The 17,879-nt window shown below is 46.6% G+C and overlaps 1 protein-coding gene across 1 annotated transcript in view; it reads left to right on the forward strand.

Moving 5' to 3' along the window:
* CDH22 (cadherin 22) overlaps positions 1-17,879 on the forward strand; it is a 2,717,439-nt gene that overhangs the window by 2,001,040 nt on the left and 698,520 nt on the right. The gene's annotated exons all lie outside the window — the stretch shown is intronic.

The following is a 17,879-nucleotide window of genomic DNA, read 5'->3' on the forward strand; positions in this document are numbered from 1 at the left end:
TGAGTGCCACAAAGGACGCTGTCCCCAATGAAGTACACATACACAATTTTCAACAGTGTATTGTGATCAAAATGTGAACAAAAAGTGCAAACACCCTTTCCCCTCTCCCCCCACAACACTCCCAAAAACACCCTTTCCCCCATCGCCCCACAACACTCCCAAAAACACCCTTTCCCCCCTCCCCCCACAACACTCCCATGTGAGGCTTATAGTGTGCAAGTGTCCTGCTCGACATGTGCTAGCAAGTTCTTGCTGCCCCTAATTCTCATGGCCTCCTCCGCCATTGGGTGGTTGGGATGGCGTGCGCCTCATTGTGCGCAGAGAGCGGCGCCGGGGGCTTGTTTGTCGGGAACTCGCAGAGGAGGAGGTGGCCGGTTGATCCTGTGGTTGGGGGGGTATTGTTGCTCCATGGCGTCCTTAATACGTGTGACGGCCTGCCTAAATTGGGCCATTTCCTCACAAATCCTGTTTGTGCAGGCCTCCATGGCCTCCCTTGTGTGGCTTGCATACGAACTAAAGTCATCCCTCAGACGGGCTGCCTCTGCCACATGCTGGCCAACCAGTGCAGTGATTTCAACCTGCCTCTGGCTGATGGTTGCAAGGTCGTGTTGACTGGATCCAGCTGTTGGGGTGGCTGCTGCGCCCTGGTCCATGCCTCTGGCATCAGGTGAGGACACCTGAGGGCTCCATCGCCCTTCCACAGTATCATCGCCTGATTCTACATGGCTACCTGATCGTGATAACGGCCTTGGGCTTGGCTCAATGGACCGTGGTGGGCTGGGGGTCTGGCTTTGATTCTGAACGTCAATTGCCTCCTCAACGTCCAAAAGCGGGGCGGTAGCTGCTGCCTCACCAGTGGAACTGGTGGCAGCAGAGTGCGGGCCCTCCGTGCTGGTTTCCAATGTCATGGGGTACACTGCCGTGGGTGGAACAATTGCAGCACCCGTGGCCTCAGGCTGTGTAGAACTGGTGCTCTTGCTGCCTTTGCCCCTCTGCTGCTGATCACTCCTCCCGGTTCCCCTTGAGGTGGTGGCGGTGTCCCCTCTGTCATGTGTCCTGGGCTTTGTCTTAGCTGGTGGAGCAGGTGTCACAGTGCCCGGTTCATCAGTGTCTGTCTGTGACCCTGTAGGGGACAAAAATAGGGAATATCATTGTTTATGGTTCTACGTGCCTTATGCAGAATGTTTACATCATACCGCTCTATGCATTGGGGCCTCTTTATTTTTGATTCCGGTAATGGGGATGTCGGGTGGGTCATGCATGAATGGGACTGTGTTGAACGTGTATGTGGTGATGCATGCATGTAGGTTTGTGGCTGGATCGATGGCCTGATTATGGACTCATATTTGGGGGGCCCATCACCCTTCACTGTGCATTGTTTGATGTATACACTCACCTCCATCTGATGAAGTGGGCGCACCATGCTCCATGTCTCCGACACCCTCGATCGATTCCACACCAATTGTGGCGGCGCAGGTCTCCTCCCACTCCCAGAGTTTTATAGGGGAATCTGCGCCACCTCCTGTGGCCATTGCCAGCTTGCGATTCACAGACAGGATGTTTCGTACACGGACCGTAGGTCGTCCCACCGCTTTCGGCAATCCTTGACAGTGCGGGTGGTGGTGCCCAACGCACTGACTTTGTGGGCAACCTCTGCCCAGATGGCCTTTTTCTTGAGGAGGGTCTCCCGCCGCATGTCATTTGTAAAATCTACATTGGCATTTGCCGCAAGTGTCTGAATAAGCATGATCAGCTCCTCGTCGCTGAATTTTTCTTTTCGCTGGCGATCAGCAACTTTCTTGACGGCCTTGGGCATCTTTGCGCTATCCTGGATGATTTTGTGTTGGAGTCTTGTCGAAAGAGGTCCTGGATGCAGAGGATGGCAATCGATTGTGTTTTTAAAGATGGCCGCCGTGCTCCTTCCCGTTCCTGTGCGATGACGCTATTTCTGGTTCTGCATTTTAACGGTCACCGCTAAGAGTGGTGACCGCTATATGCATGTAGAGTGAGGGCAGAGGTGCTATCTGCACTTTCGTCAAAGCCGGTAAGGGACTTTTTTGGGGTCTTTAGCGGCATGTCGGTAGGGTCATTACCGGCATGGCGCTATGCTCGTGTCCGCGTACTCGTAATGGTACGCTATTAGCGCCCTCTTTCCAAGGCGGACACGTTAATAGCGCCATGCTGCTAAATGTTGATTTTTACCGCACAACGTGTAATGAGGCCCTGTTCCTGCTGCATGCCTATCATTGTTATTATTATTATTATTATTATTATTATTATTATTATTATTATTATTATTATTATTATTATTATTTTCATTATTTGTATTATACATTTTATTGTATTATTATTATGTGTTCCTTTTAACGCACAACATGCCCATAGGCCTCAGTGCCCACACAGAATAGAGAAGAACAACAACAAAATCATATCAGGATCAAGGGGTCACGTACAGGGAGTCAAAGTCAAGAAATTGACATATTGTAGCTTTATAGATCTGAAGTGAGGGACGTACCGGGTGTTATGGGCCCTGAAGACCGAGGTAATGGCCTGAGGGAAGGGAGGGCCTTTAACGAGGTATAAGGGACAAGAACGCCCGTTACAGGTCGAGCTGCAGGTCTATATGAACAAATTAGAAATGCAAATGTAGGGCCAAAGTATTTACATATTTAAATATATTACTTATTTACATAAAGCATGCATACTAGTGTTTAATAACAGTTAGCAGGTGTATATTGGGAGGAATGAACACTATATGATATTTACTTACTTTTGCAGGTGTTTCTTTGTAGCGATTCATATTATGTAGTCCGACAGACAGCGTTTAGTTTGCTTCCGTGAGGGGACAGGGGCCACATTATGCATGGTTGTACAGGAATGTGCCATATAAATAGTTACTAGAATGGGACTAGGGCAAAATATGAAAGCTGCGTGAGGGGGAGAGGACACGGTAGGCATGCTTAGCATAGCACAGCAATGCGGCATATATACAATTGAAAATACAGATGATATGCTAGCAAAATGTGCCTTTTCACAATGCGGACATCCAGATTCAGCTTCCTGCAAGGGTACCAAGCATGAACAGAGTAGGGAGTAGGAAGTAGATGGGAGAAGAGGAGAGATGCTTGGTGTGCTGCTTCAGCACGTTGTTTGGTGGCTATGACATCATTTCCATGAGGGAGCGGGGCCACGTCAGGCATGCACGGAAAAAACAGAACTTTAACTGTTGAAGTTCCGAAATGGGACGTGGGCGGAGGAGGAAGAATGCTTTAATTTACTTACAGGTGGCAAGTGTGTTTTCCGGGCTGTAATGGGTGGGCGGCAGAGGTATCAATATCATAGTTCCCAGTCAACTTAGAGATGACCTGGATATCATCTGCATAATTGGCATATTTTACTCCAGCACTGTTTGAAAGTTCGAAAAGTGGTTGGGTACAAATATTGAAGAGTGTTGGAGAGAGGCAGGCGACAGCTAAATGGCACAGATGTTGTCCTACAATAACCAAATAAAAAGCTTTGGGAATTGTGGGCACCAAACAGACCAATCCAGGCTGTGGCATTCTCTTAGCAGTTAATAATCTCGTTTAACCTCTCAAGCAGCGCAGAGTGATCAACATGTTTATATTGGTCCATTGTAATTGGTGAAACAGTGAGCCCATCGCCACCTTGCCCATGTGAAACACACCAGGGACAGAACTGATTCTTTTGTACATTAAATAAAATGCACATTAGTGGCCTGAACCCCTACAGTACATGATGTATTTCAGCCATCAATATAATGGTGGTAATGTGTAAAGCATGTTTTAAAAAGGCAAGTGGTATTCCAGGAATATAACTTCTGCTAACACCGGGCCTGGTGCAAACTCTAAATTGGGGGGATTTCCAGGAATACCGTTGGTGGAGGTGGTAATTACCTCTGGTTGTAATCCGGCCCAAACCTCTACCCAACTCTATACTTTGCACCATGTGTCTTCTTATGTGCAATGCTATTTCCTATATCCTTGTCTCCTGCCCATACATTGTGGCCTCCATTTTCCCACTGCTCACTCTTCACAGTGTACCATCCTTTTCTCCTCTCGCCTATATACACTAATGTCCATCCTTTAAACTCCTCCCTATTCATAGTATACCCTCCTTTATTCCCTTCTTCTCTCTATTCAATGTGGCATCCTTTTACCATGTCTGCACATGTGCCCTCCTCATCTTCCTCCCTCTATAGATCAAACGCTGCCGGGCGGGCGAGGAGCATAAACATGGCGATATGTCCTCTGTCGATAATCTCGGCCAGATTAGCCCTTAGGTCAAGCATGGCAGTTTCAGTATCGTGCACAGCACGGAATGCAGATTGCCGACCTCTGAGCAGGTGATTGCTGTCAATGTGCCCCTATAGTTGCAGGTGAACAGTCCTGTCCAAAATCTTCATAAAGGAGGGGAAGTTCGTGATGGGATTATAATTATCCACAATTTCAGGATCCAATGTCTCCTTTTTAAACAGAGTTGCCCAGACGTGCTTTAAACACAAAGGGACAGGCATGGTCTGGAAAGATGAATTGACATTACTGGTGATAGGTGAGGCAAGACATCTAATAGATCTCTTGGTTGTGCTTGTGGGTCAAGGGTCACCTTTACATGAGGTCGGTTTCAGGCCAAGCACAATTATTTATATTTCCACTTTATGTGACCTGCTGAAAGTTAAACTTGGGTGGTAAAGGGCCGATATTAATGGAGGTACCATGTTCCAGTAAATAAAAGGTGAAAGAACCCCAAAGGTCTGTCTGACGGGCATTGATAGTGGCTTCATGTTGCTCGATTTTTCTGGAGAGTTCGTTTTGAATATTTCGACACCAGGTGTCCGTTTTTTTTTTCTGGTGATACTATAGATTTGTTCCCTTCAAGTTCTTTAAGAATAGAAAAAAGTTCCCTTTTTGCTAGACTTTGCCCCAGTAATCTTGCTATTATACTCAACCCGTTTAGCCAGCAGGATAGCATCTCTATAATTCGGCATGTGGTCAGAAATAACAGGCCGGGATCTTTCCACTAATAACTTTCAGCATGTCTCTATATTTTTCTGTGCCTAATTACATCATCATTAAACCATGCCTTGCCTCTTACTTCACTCTTTGCAACCTTGACCCTTTCTGGTGTTAGAGTGTTAATGACCTTAGAAATGATCTCATTGTACTGATGAACTAAAGCATTGTTGTCATTAGACACCAATCTGTTTGCCAAAAGGCTGTGTGATAGCATCCATTCAACTGTGTGCCCTCCCTATGACTGGGATGGTCAACATGCTGAGTGAACCCCATCACCATAACTACAGACAATAGTGTAAAAGCTTCTTGATCTAGTTCATTATTTGCCCAAAGATTGAAGTCACAAAGGACAACCACATATGTAGTAGACTTTAAAAAGTCTCCTAGCAATTCAGTAAGTTGATCCACGGGTGATCCATAAAGCACCAGGAGGCTGACCGTGATGTTATGATCAATGCTTAGCTTTACTAGAATATGCTTGCAGTTGTCCAGTATGTCAGTGCTAAGAAGATGCAGATTTAAAGAGTCTCCAGCAATAAAGGCAAAGCCCTCCCCCTACCCCCCCACAGTTCCAATGCGCTCTACTCAGAATCTTAAACCTTGTAGGGGTGGCTAACATTGCCTCATGGTTAGAGACATATTGTAGCCATGTCTCAGTCAGACAAAGTATATCTAGGTCCAAGGAGGTAATCAGATCAGCAACCTCTGTTGAATGCTTAACTAAGGACAGAGTATTCAAGAGGGCAAGATTTAGGCTGCGTTGATCAATACAGCGGGACAGAATGGGAGCAAGTCTACTTCCTCCCTTGTTAGATAGGGTCCCAGTATTAGTCAGTGTACTAGGAACAGTGGAAAACTCATTCTGTCTTCTTACATAAGTTACATCCTGCAGTTTATAGAGCTGTGAGGTCAGCTTCTCCTTATCAGGGAACTTGGTGGTAATCGGGTTGATAATTGCATTCGTACATGGGACTTGGTCACCGGGGTGGTGTTACAGTTCTCGACTTGAGCTACACTTTCTGAGGCAGTAGAACCTACAGACAGTGCAGTCCCTAATCCCTCCAAGGCCATATACCAAGCCATAACTTAGAAGGAAGCCCAACCATAGGAGATTCATTAATAAGGTTGTTGAGCACATTCTCAATAAGTTCAAGGGGGTGCATGGCGGCTAAGTGAGCTAGGGGGAATTAAAGCCAGAAACAAGGTAGAGGTAAGGAATGGCACACTCACCCATCCAAACATGGGCATAAACAGGCGTTGCAATGACATGTGAGTCGCGGACCGGTGCAGAACGGCTTGTTGCAGGGGCCAACTGTGTCCTGGGCTGTTGCCCAGGTTGCCCACCCCTAGAAACGGCTATGTTTTTACTATACACAGTAGTGTACCCTTTTCACACTGCTTTCTAAAATGCAATGTCCTTTTTTCTCACTCTCCTCTCTTCAAACACTGTACGTCCTCTCTTCAAACACTGTACGACCCTCTCTTTATGCTGTGCGTGCTCCTTTCTTCACACACTCCTTGTGTAGAGTGTCCTATCATTTTCCCCCTCGTCCATATATGCAATGTGTGCAACATAACCCCTTTGCCATTTAGCTAGATCCCACTGACAACTGCACTGATCCCTCAACCCCTAACATCTGGGTGGGGTCACAAGTGGCCTCTACATGATATGATATGATATGATATGGCATTTATAACGTGCCTATACATAAGTGTTTCAAGGTGCGACGAGGTAAGGGAGGGGAACAAAGGGAGAACGGACAATGATCCTACTAGACAAGGAGTCATTCAGATCATGCAAGTACATGGGAGGGGGGCAGGGACAGTGCAGTACATGAGAAAGATGATAACAATAATAAGTACGGCCAACAAGCGTTAAGTGCAATGGTAAGTGCATACATTAGGTATCAAAGCCTGGTAGGGGGACTGTAGGGATACAGAAACAGTCCCCTAATGCGTGGGATGCCAGGTGGGCAGTGCAGGTGTGTGATGCTGGTGGGGGGTGGGCCTGGGCCCGAGATCAGAGGGTGTCCAGGTCACCACTGCAGTTCGGTAACAGCCAGGAGGTCAGAAGAAAAGAGGAGGAGAAAAGGTGGAAGCAAAGAGAAAGGTTTTGAGGTGATTCTGGAACTGGAGATGGTTCTCTTCGACTTTGGGGGAGGCAGGGATGCTGTTCCAGAGAGATGTCCCAGCCGAAAAAAGGGATCTACCACCAACTCATTGCTTGGAGAAGCGACTGACCCTGAGGGAGTTGAAGGTGGATGAGAGGAGAGTTTTGAGAAGGAAGATATTTAGGAAGAGAGAGTTGAAGGTATTGAGGCCCCATGCCCCAGAAGGCCTTGTGGATGATGCAGAGGGTTTTGAAGTTTATCCTCACAGCCACTGGGAGCCAGTGCAGAGATTTAAGTCCTGGAGAGATACGATCCCAGGGCTTGAGGCCAAGGACAAGTCTCACAGTCCTGTTCTGGATAAGTTGCAGAGGGCGGAGAGTAGAAGCAGGCAGATTTCGAAAGAGGCTGTTGGAATAATCCAGCCTAGAGTGAACTAGAGCTCTGGAGGCAGTGAGCTTTTTTTTTTTAATTGATATAGCTGATTATAATCAACTTTTCAATTTGGAAATACAAACATTATACATGAATAAACTAAAAAAACGTTACAATCTAATACATTAAGATGTTAAGGAACCATTCGTTAATTCAAAAACATTAACAAGAGACTGGTAAAAATAAGATACCCAAAGAGAGAGAAGGAAGAAAAAGAAGAAGAGAAAAGTAAAGAAAAAAGATAAAAGGACACAGAAGAAATAAAGTGTTTGTTCTTAGACCTTTTGCATTTCATCTTGATCTTCTAATATTACATTGTATTCATCTAATTTTAACGCATTTAAAAATGCAATCGCTCTTATTGATATTGGTGTTGAAATGCCAGAATAGATTGTTCTCCAGAGTGTATCGGATGTGGCTACAACAAATGGTTCTGTTATTCATTTTAAATGATTTATTCTCTGGTTCAAAAGTGTTTCACACTCAGTCACTAAATGTTTTAAAGTTTCCACATTCTCCGGCTGCTTGCAGAAGTGACAGTTCATTTGATCTTTATTGATTAGTTTTCGCCGTGCCAGTACTTGTCTTGTGGGCCATAGGTTTAATCAGAGACGCAACAAGTTATTCCGATACTGCACAGAAAGGGACCTAATCAAATATTACCACGCCCCCTCCCTACTTCCACACCACATTATCCCCGCAGGGCAGGAAGCCCGTGGGGGAGAAAGGGCGCGGGTGTTGGTGTCCCACGGAGGGTGTTTGCAGACCTGCGGTGGTGCACTGGACTGTGACCTTGAGGCGGCCCAAGGTGAAGAGGGAGGCCCGGCCCGGCCTGGCTCAGCCTGTGGGAAGAGGGTGGAGTAAGTGCAGGGGAGGGACTGTATGAGGAGCTGTTTGCCTGTTGGTCGTGGACAAAAGGGGTGAAATACTGGTGTTTGCTAAGCCTGCAATGTCACTTCTCAAGTCCTTGAGAACTCTGAAAGCCCACGGCCTACCAAGGAAACCCCCCCCTCCGTCACTAGTGATCTCGCCTTTCCCCCTCCCTTCATTTTGTTCAGAGGTCTAGCCCGCCTGCCAAGAGAGTGGACCCAAACCCAAGCAAAAAGTCCTGGTCGTGAAGAGGTTTCGTCCCCAGGATCAAAAGGGAGCGCCAGTCAAAGCCCTCATCCCAGATGTGCAAAACTCTGTCCTAGCACATGGGGGTGAGCCCCTTTCATGTTCCCTCCAACCCCCATTAGAGAAGAAAGATGGGGGCTGTCGGCTGCCACAGGGGAACAGTATAGTCGCCGGACAAGGGATCAGAGAAGGTCCATTACCTTCCAACCATGGCAGTCTGGCCGATCCTTGTGAAGGAGGGGGTTGCACCTCTAAGCCTCAGGAGACCCAGGCTATCATAGGCCACAACGGAGGAAGACATCCTAGCCAGTTGTCATATCCATCTACTGCAGCTGTGCTCTCTCCCCTTGTCCCCACCTTGAGCTTCAGGCCCCCAAGGTGTTTTCTGTCCCCGGAAGTCTCTGTCCCGGAACGGAGATGCCGGAGCCGGAGCCCAATGAGGGAGACAATGCAGGAATCAGAGCACTAGTCAGAAGCTATCCCTTAGTAAGCTCCACTTCTGCAAGCTACATCGCAGCTTCCACACCGTCTTCGGGCTCTAACATTGGTGCCAGCCCGGGAAAGACTCTTTCTAGCTCTGCTCTGGCCAGCCCAATTGTAGGGGGCAGCCCATTTATTGACGATGACCTTGTGTGCAACCTCCCCCTGGGCAACAGAAGTTTTGGGAGTGTGCCTATGCCCACAGTGTGTCCATTGGCTAGCCCCTCTCTCCACCTATCTCCACTTAGGGCGTCCAAGCAACCAAAATGTGAAACCTCCCCGGCTATAGGGCCGGTTATGAACCCCCCAGTCGAGGTGGATCTGTCATTCGGAGGGTGTAAGTGCAACCAAGTCTTGGCGGAGTTGGCTGCTATTAGAAATTTGCTTACAGCCCCTAATAGCGATTCAGGGGAGGGAGCAAAGGGCGGGGGAGTCCTTTCCCATTCCGATTGTTTGCAAGGGTCACTCTGACTCTTCTTTGGCACACTCTAAGAACCAAGACCCTCTGAGTCCCAAGATTATAGCTCCAATATCCTCTTGCCCTAGCCTGTTGTCTGGGATCATACATTCGGCCACTGGAAAAGACCTCAGGGCAGAGGGCACCAAGCATAGTGAGCGCAGTGGGGTGGCGGACAATGCCCCAAGTCCAGTAGGTCTAAAAAGCCCCAATCTTGGGGGGAAGATCGCCTGTGGTCAACGGCACAGATGCTGTCCATCTCAGCCTCCTGTTCAAGGCCAGCCTGGCCGAGCTAAAGTGTATCTTCACAGGGTCCCAAAAATGGAAAGGAAAATGTTGGAGTCCAGGGAGTCTCTTGTAAACAAAAGTGTACACTGGCTACGATCCGTGAGAGGATGTTCCTTTGTGTCCAGGGAATCATTGGTGGGCCATCGGAGATTGGCCAGTTTGGACAAGAGTTCGGAGGACACAGTGGAACTGGCCTTTTGGGACTGGAGACTGGCGAGCAGGGTCCTTGGTCAATGGGGGGGACGGGAGGGACGCCAGGGAGCGGAATCCTAATCAGTCCACACTGATATTTAGGCTCCGAATCCCCCTTGAGACCAGTCAGGAGGACCTACCCCCTGTCTGGGGCAAACCTCATTCCCCTGGGCCATGACCGGACAGACTTTCTGGGGGTCAGGCCAAGGCAAAGGGAGCTACCCAGAGGGTGATGGGGTCTTTTGATTTATCCTTTTTCTTTCCCTAAGTAATTCTTTGCTGTACTATTCTACTATATGGTCTATTGATTGTAATTGTTTTTTGTGTGCTGTTTTTGCTTTGTGTTTGATGGATTTTCTTTTTATCCGAATAAACTTGTTGACTTGAAATATTACTCTGTGCGAATGATTCTTTTTGTGATCATTGCTGGATCAAAATCGCAATAACCAGAGCATTTGACTCTTGTATTTTCCCAGTCCATTGCAAATATTCTTGTTTTTGTTTGTGTTGGATTTTGAAACAATGTAATTAAGCTTACATCTGCCATCGCTAGGGTTCCTATAACTTGATTCTGCCAATTGCATATAAATTTATCTCAAAGGTTCCCAAAATTGTGTCAGAGTTCCAGGCTAGTAGGCATTTCCTAAACATTGCTCCTATTAACCATGTGTATCTCATGTTGAGGGAGATTAATCCAAGCTCACGTCGAATAATGGGTAAAGGGGTTGATGATGGTAGGTGAAGAACTCCCCGCCAGTATTTCCCCTTCAGATTGTTCCAGACAGTCTCATTTATAATAGTCCTTGTTTCTGAGGAGTACAGCAAAACAGGTGTAACTTTTTGATGATAAAATGATAGTGTTGGGGCTAAAGTAAATTTTCCGCATTTTCTTTGCATGCTCTTGGTGTGGTGAATAAAGGTTGATACCCTGTCCTTCAGATGTTGTAAAAAGGCAAGGTTCTGATTTACTGTCAAAATTTGAACTCCCAGGTATATGTAATGTTTGACTACTTGGAGATTCTGACCAATGAGGTTCCAGGTATACGATTTTTTCAAGATCTTCTGGGACACATTAAACATCATGATTTTAGTTTTATCGAGATTTATACTTAGATAGTTGATGTTGGTATAACTTACCACAGCGTCCAATGCTTTCTGAAGACCTACTGGGGTTTTCGACATACTAACCAGATCATCCACGTACATTAAGAATGGAATGGCCTTATTTAGTAGTTTCGGCGGGTCAATACAGATGTTTTTGAATGCCTCTTCAATATCTGAAATGAAAAAATTGAATAACGCTGATGCAAGCCTACATCCCTGGCGTATACCTCTGAATGTCCCTGGCGTAGACCTCTGAATGTCTTAATCGCTTCAGTTAATTTGCCTTCATTTGTTAACCTGATCTTTATGGTATTGTCCGTGTGCAGGTCCTTAGTAAGGTGTATGATGTATTTTGGGCACCCTTGTCGTGACAGTTTTTTAATTAATAGGTCCTGTGATACTGAATCAAATGCTGCCCGCAGATCTATGTAGGACATATATAGCAGCTGTTTGACTGCAGTGAGCTTCTGGTGGAAGGAGAGGAAAGGAAGAATACCTCTGAGGAGGTGCAGTTGGTTGTGTGAATTCGTAGAGATGTCAGAGATGTGAGGAGAGAAGGAGAGTGTGTAGTCAAAGATGACGCTGAGGTTTTTAGCTTCAAAGGTGGGAGCAGGAAGAGGGCCAAGAGAGGCCAGCCAGAGAGCTAAAGGGAAGGAGGGAGCGGGTGAGCCGATGAGGAGAATCTCAGTCTTGCTAGTATTGAGGCAGAGGTCATTGGCGGCACACCACTCCTGGATAGCAGACAAACATTCAGAGATGAAGGACAGGGAGGAGGAGGCCAAGGGTAGCTGTAAAATGAGCTGGGTGTCATCCGCATAGCACTAAAATTTGGGGCAGAGAGTGGCAATGCGGTGGGCAAGGAGTGCCAGCTATTGGTTGAAAAGCCAGGGAGAGAGGTTAGACCCCTGGGGAAAACCACATGTAGAGTAAAAGACAGCAGGACCCAAGTTGGACCTGGGATGGTTGGTCACAGAGGAAAAAGATCAGCCATGCCAGAGCCTGACCAGTGATACCCAAGTTATCATGGAGACGGTTGATCAGGATGGCATGGTTGACAGTATCAAAGGCAGAAGATACATCAAGCAGGATGAGGATGCAAGGGGTGTTAGAATCCAGGTTGGAGAACAGGTCTTCACAGATGTTCAGGAGAGCAGTTTCCGTGCTTCTGGCAGCTCTAAAGCCAGACTGATGGACATGAAGACAACCAACAGATTCAGTGTGGAGATTCAGCTGGGAGATGGCCAGTGTCTCCAGGAGCTTGCCCAGGAAGGGAGTGATAGAGATTGGGCGATAGTTAGCCAGGCATGTGGGGTCGGCAGATGGTTTCTTAAGAAGGGGGTGCACAAGGGAGTTCTTCAGGGGGGATGAGAAGACTCTGGTGGCGAAGAAGGGATTGCAGAAATCAGCCAGGGCAGGAGCCAGGGAGTCGGTGTGGTCCTTGATAGTTTTGGAGAAACAGAGGTGAACCTGTTTCGACGAGATTTTCATAGATTGGACTTGTCTGGAAACCTTGTCTGCGGAGAAAAGGGGAAAAGAAGAGAAGGAGGGAGGAGGGGTGGCTGCAGAAGGGCCAGAGTGGGTGCAGGGAGTAGGGGGAGGGAGGGGATAGGAAGACAGTGAGGACAGGATATCCTGAGTTTTAGAGACAAAATGAGAGGCAAGTGCTGCGCAGAGGGCCTGGGAAGGGACAGGAGAGGTAGAGACTGCGGCAGGATTGGCCAGTTCCTTGCAGATTTAAAAAAGTTCATCCGAGTTGTTAGACAGTTAAGACACAGAGCCGGTATTGCCTTTGCAGCAGGCGGCAGGCCAGTTTGTCAGAGGATGTACATGAAGCACGCCATTTCCTCTCGGCCACCACGCACTTAAGTTTTAGGGTGACAAGGTCTGAATCATACCAGGAGTTGCACTTGGCCTTGGGCTTCATGCAGATTTACAGGGGCAAGGATATCAAGAGTATCGGAGATAGCAAAGTGTAGCCTGGAGAGGGCTGTGTCAGGGTGAGAGTCATTCAAAGGGGGAGGAGGGGTGAGAAGGTGGTGGCGAAAGCCTCAGCTGACACACGCTTCATGGGTTGGATGACTGAGAAGGTAGGTGGCAGTGATATAAGTGGCTTGGCCTGAGGGGTAGGGTTGGTGAGGTGCGAGGAGAGGAGATAGTGTTCACTCCAGGAGAGAGGAGTGGAGAGAGGATCAGAGAGGGGAAGGTCTGAGGAGATCCGAACATCCAGAGTGTGCCCTGCAGAGTGAGTCAGGCCAGAGGGGAGGATAGTGAGTGAGAGAGAGTCGCAGAGGTCGTGAAATAGTACAGTGGATGGACAGGAGGCATCCAGGTGAAATCTCAGAGAAGGAGGAGTTGAGTGGTCGAGGCCAGGAGTGAGGAGGAGAGGTCCGCCCACTCAGAGAGGAAGGAGGAGATCTGACCATGTGGCCGATAGATAGTAACCACAGTAAGGGAATGGCTAGGCGAGAGAGAGAGAGAGAGAGAGAGAGACTGCAGAGGAGGCATTCAAAAGAGGAGTAGGCCTGCGTGGGAGTGACAGAGACAGGAATCCACTCAGGGAAGATCAGGGCAACACCCCCACCCGAGCGGTTGGATCTGGGCGCACCGAGGATCTTGTAGCCATCAGGTAGGAGCGTGTCAAAGCTAGTGACAGAGCTGGCCGTGAACCATGTCTCACTGAGACCGAGTATGTTGAGGTCAAGTTCTTCCAGAAGGCGACAGATATCAGAGGAGTTTTTGACAGCAGAGTGAGAGTTTAGAGTGGCAATATGAAGAAGGTTGCCATCCTTGAAGGACCTCCGCGGAGGGATACAGATCAGAGATACGCCCTTCGGAGGTGTATAAGGAGCTCCAGAGGGGGCAGAGAGGGAAGGAGAAGGCAAGGTAGCCAAGGAGGAGGCAGAAGGTGGAGTCTCTGGACAAGGCTCTGCCCTTTAGGACCATGACAGTGGTGATGTGCGGAGTATAAAAGACTAATAACATAACACCTGACACCTGTAAAAAAGGTTCTACCCTGATTAAGTGGTAGCCGCGACCTTGTCTAGCTTGACGCTCCTCAAAGTCATGCAGAAGGAAATACTTCTGGGTCAATGGTGATAGATCAGACTACCAAAGGATTCAGTTGAATCCCAGCATCATTTAAAAATTACCCACAGCTGTGGGGCATGCCATACAGTGGCTGCAAGATGGCTGCCATTCTCAAATTAGTGCTGTGGTTGCTTGCTGTGTCAAGGGTTTCGACCCATGTTGAATCAATAGACTGGGTAGATGTGGGGATGAGCTGTCGCCGCCCATTATTCTATCCCAGAACAAACTAAATCAATAGACTGGGTAGATGTGGGGATGAGCTGTCGCCGCCCACATTCATGCCAGAATCCAGGAGAACTGCGCAGTTTGCGCACACCAAAATGGTCACCTAACCTGCCACCCACCAGTGCAAGCATGATGGGCCAGGAGTGCCATGAGTGAAATGTGTGCCAAAGGAAAAACAGCAGTGCCGGTTGGCTAAAAAAAAAGCGCTTTAAAATCACCTTTGTTTCCCTGAATGCAAGCTCAAAATGCCTATTTTAAACATCACAAGATATTCAAAAATCTCAATGAACACCAGCAGACATTTGGCAGAATGTTTTCTTGCGTGCATACTAAATCTGGAAAGAGAAAGAGCCCAAAACCATGTTCATAACAAAACTGGCTGAGCTGTGGATGTCAGCAGCTTAACTGAAATTGGATTTAAAACCACTAAAATCGAAATGTTAAATGAGTGACCTACTTTTGAGTGTAACATAGTTTGCAACTGTTGAAATGTCATAGTTTTGAACTTAGAATCAGCGTTCTAGGTTGTTACTCCAAATGTATGCATGTTAAACATCTGACACTTTATCATCTGAAACCCATATCCCTGGTGCACATTTGTGTAAAATCTGGAAAGGTTTAGAGGTCGTTATCTGGATGAAAAGGGGAGAATTCTGTCATGAGTGGACACAACATCGTACAAAGACAGGGATCGGATGGTTTGGTGCTACAGAAAATATGTTAACTGGACCTATAATATTAGAAAAATGGTACATGGATAAATATGTATTTGGATCAGAAATAGATTTGTGTGCAATTTGACAAGGGGAGGATCCTCTGACCATAAACCTACCTCATCACTCTGACTCACAACCCAGTTCCCCCAATCAAGGAAGAGAGGAGGAACTGGCCAATGATAAGTTGAGAGGGTTGGGCATGCAGAATGAGCCGACCCACCCACTTTCAAAACACATAAAAGGAACATTGACACCCAGGTAGAGACATTCACTTTCCACTTTCTTGCGGGACGCTTTGCCGGGAGACTCCAGGCTTCAAATCCATCAACCTCCAAAGACCAGAGATCCAGAGAGACCAGAGATCCAGAGAGACCAGAGATCCAGAGAGACCAGAACTGTGCAGTGCTGAGATCAGAACCAGAGACCAGACCGCTGTGAAGAAAGGCTAGTGGAAGTCCAGCCAGTACTGACCCGATCGGTGACGAAGTCACATTCCTGTCCAAAATCTAGTGTGAGTACCCAGCTAGCACTCTGCCAAAACCAATCTCTTAGTTTAAAATAATCTAATCCAAACTATTTTAGCCTATTAGAACTGCCTCCTAGAATCGTGTCATTCTGTCATCTTTAAAACTGAAAACTGTCATCTGCCATTCTGAGCTTTAAAATTTCAAATCCGAAAAACTACCTTTACTAAATCGGCCGTATCTCCCGAACCGTTTGTGCTAGGAGCGAGTTTTAACTGTCATCTTAAAGCTAAGATTCTAAGATTTCCAAAGAAACTAAAACCGACTTATAGTGCCTCCGTACTTGCGCTCGACGCACACGACTACATTTGCCACGATTTGACATTTTGCTTAATTTCAGCCATGTGTAAAAATATTTGTCCTTGCTTTCCTTTGCTAAAATTCGTTTGCAACCTGACAACCATTCATAGAGCATTGCTAACGTGATCCTGAACTAATACAAAGTAACTGTCACCCACCCTGAACCTCTAAAGGGAATTAAAATCATTTTAGCATATTTTCCACTTCTTTGCATACCACCTTTAAAGTACTTTGCCTGTGTTAAAATCATCCCTTTTCCTCTAAGCTTGCTAGGGGGGAACTGAATTATATTTGATTGCATTCCTGAGAACTGTGTGCTTTCCTTCCATCTCTTTACCTTGCATAAAGGGGGGGGGAATTGTCAAAGAAAAGTGATTACATTGTCTTTTGTTGAAATCATACCAAGTTTATTTTCTGTACTGCATTTTCATTCATCATTGCATTGTCCTTGAAGCCATAAAAGCATTCTCAGCTACTTCATCCTCTCTATATCTCTTCTAAGCCATCAAAGAGTGTACCACTGTAACATTATCCATTGTTGATCACTATCATCCTCACAAGTGTGCTATCAAATATTAATTTACTATACAAGTGTGATAGATATATATTGTTTAATTTTCAAATAAACCTTTTAAATTTGCAAAACAAACCTACTTCTTGGCTCAGCAGGGTCGGGGGGTTCTGAGAGAGGGGTGTTATATAAGGGTTGTCATCCAGAGTAAATGAACTGGACATACAAATACATCAATAAGGGATTCCATCAGCATCCCAGACTAGGCATTGACTTAGCTGTAGTGTTGAATTGAAGTCGCTTACAGCTGGCAGTGAGTGATCCAGAGAGCGTGAACTGGATGGACCCCAGCAGGCCCATAAGACTGGGGGTCTCCAAGCAGCCCTTTAAGATGAGTAGCAGCATCCTTGAGATAGATGGGGATGCAGATTAGAACTCTTGCATTAAATAACTATTACAACTCAATAGTTTGGAAAAAATGACAAGTACAAAAAACAGGGAGTACAATAAGGATCAGCAACCGCTCGATCTTCCTTCTCGCTTCAACTCCACTTAATTTCAGAAAAAAAACACAGTATTTATATCAAAAACTCATCATCACTGATGCGCAATCTTAAAAATGTAACATGCAACGTCATTGGTTATAGGAAGGCAACCTTAATAAAGGTGTTATAACTGTGTGTGGTAACAGGGAGAGGGGATTGGATAATCATCATCAGGTGGGGCAACTAAGCACTTCCTTCAAAATGGCCACTATAAACGTCACTAAAGGTATGACGTCTCTCCACTTATGTCTAGCAGCATGCAGAATAACCAGACATGTGTAGGGAGTTTGTCTGCACCCCAGCTTCCCTCCAATTATGTTACAATCAATCATCACCTCAGTGGTCATGTGTCAATTACTTCTTTGTAGTTTGGCCTCAAGTCTATTTCTTGGTTTAATGAGTATGGGTATGGCAGGGTTCCATGCGTAGGTGAGAAAGTCTCATCCCTTCCGGCCTGCCTGCCTTGTCACGTGATTCGGACACCGTGAAATCGGCCTCTTCTTCATGCATTTTTCTGCATTTGATTCAATTCTGCCAGTCTTCTACCATCTGTGGCTTATCTTGACCTTTCTGAACAGGATACTCTGTTCTTTTTCTCTTTAATTGTATCCACGGTTGGTCTAGTCCAGCCCGATACAATCTTGGCTTCTTGGTATGGTAACCTTCAGCTGGGTTTCTCTCTGTCTTAATTCTCGATTTGTTTGCTGCAACATTCTTCTCTTGAGACCTTTAGTAACCTTTGTTCAATTCTGCTTATG

Source organism: Ambystoma mexicanum, chromosome 3p (assembly GCF_040938575.1).
Source record: "Ambystoma mexicanum isolate Mex_15411 chromosome 3p, UKY_AmexF1_1, whole genome shotgun sequence".
Taxonomy (NCBI): domain Eukaryota; kingdom Metazoa; phylum Chordata; class Amphibia; order Caudata; family Ambystomatidae; genus Ambystoma; species Ambystoma mexicanum.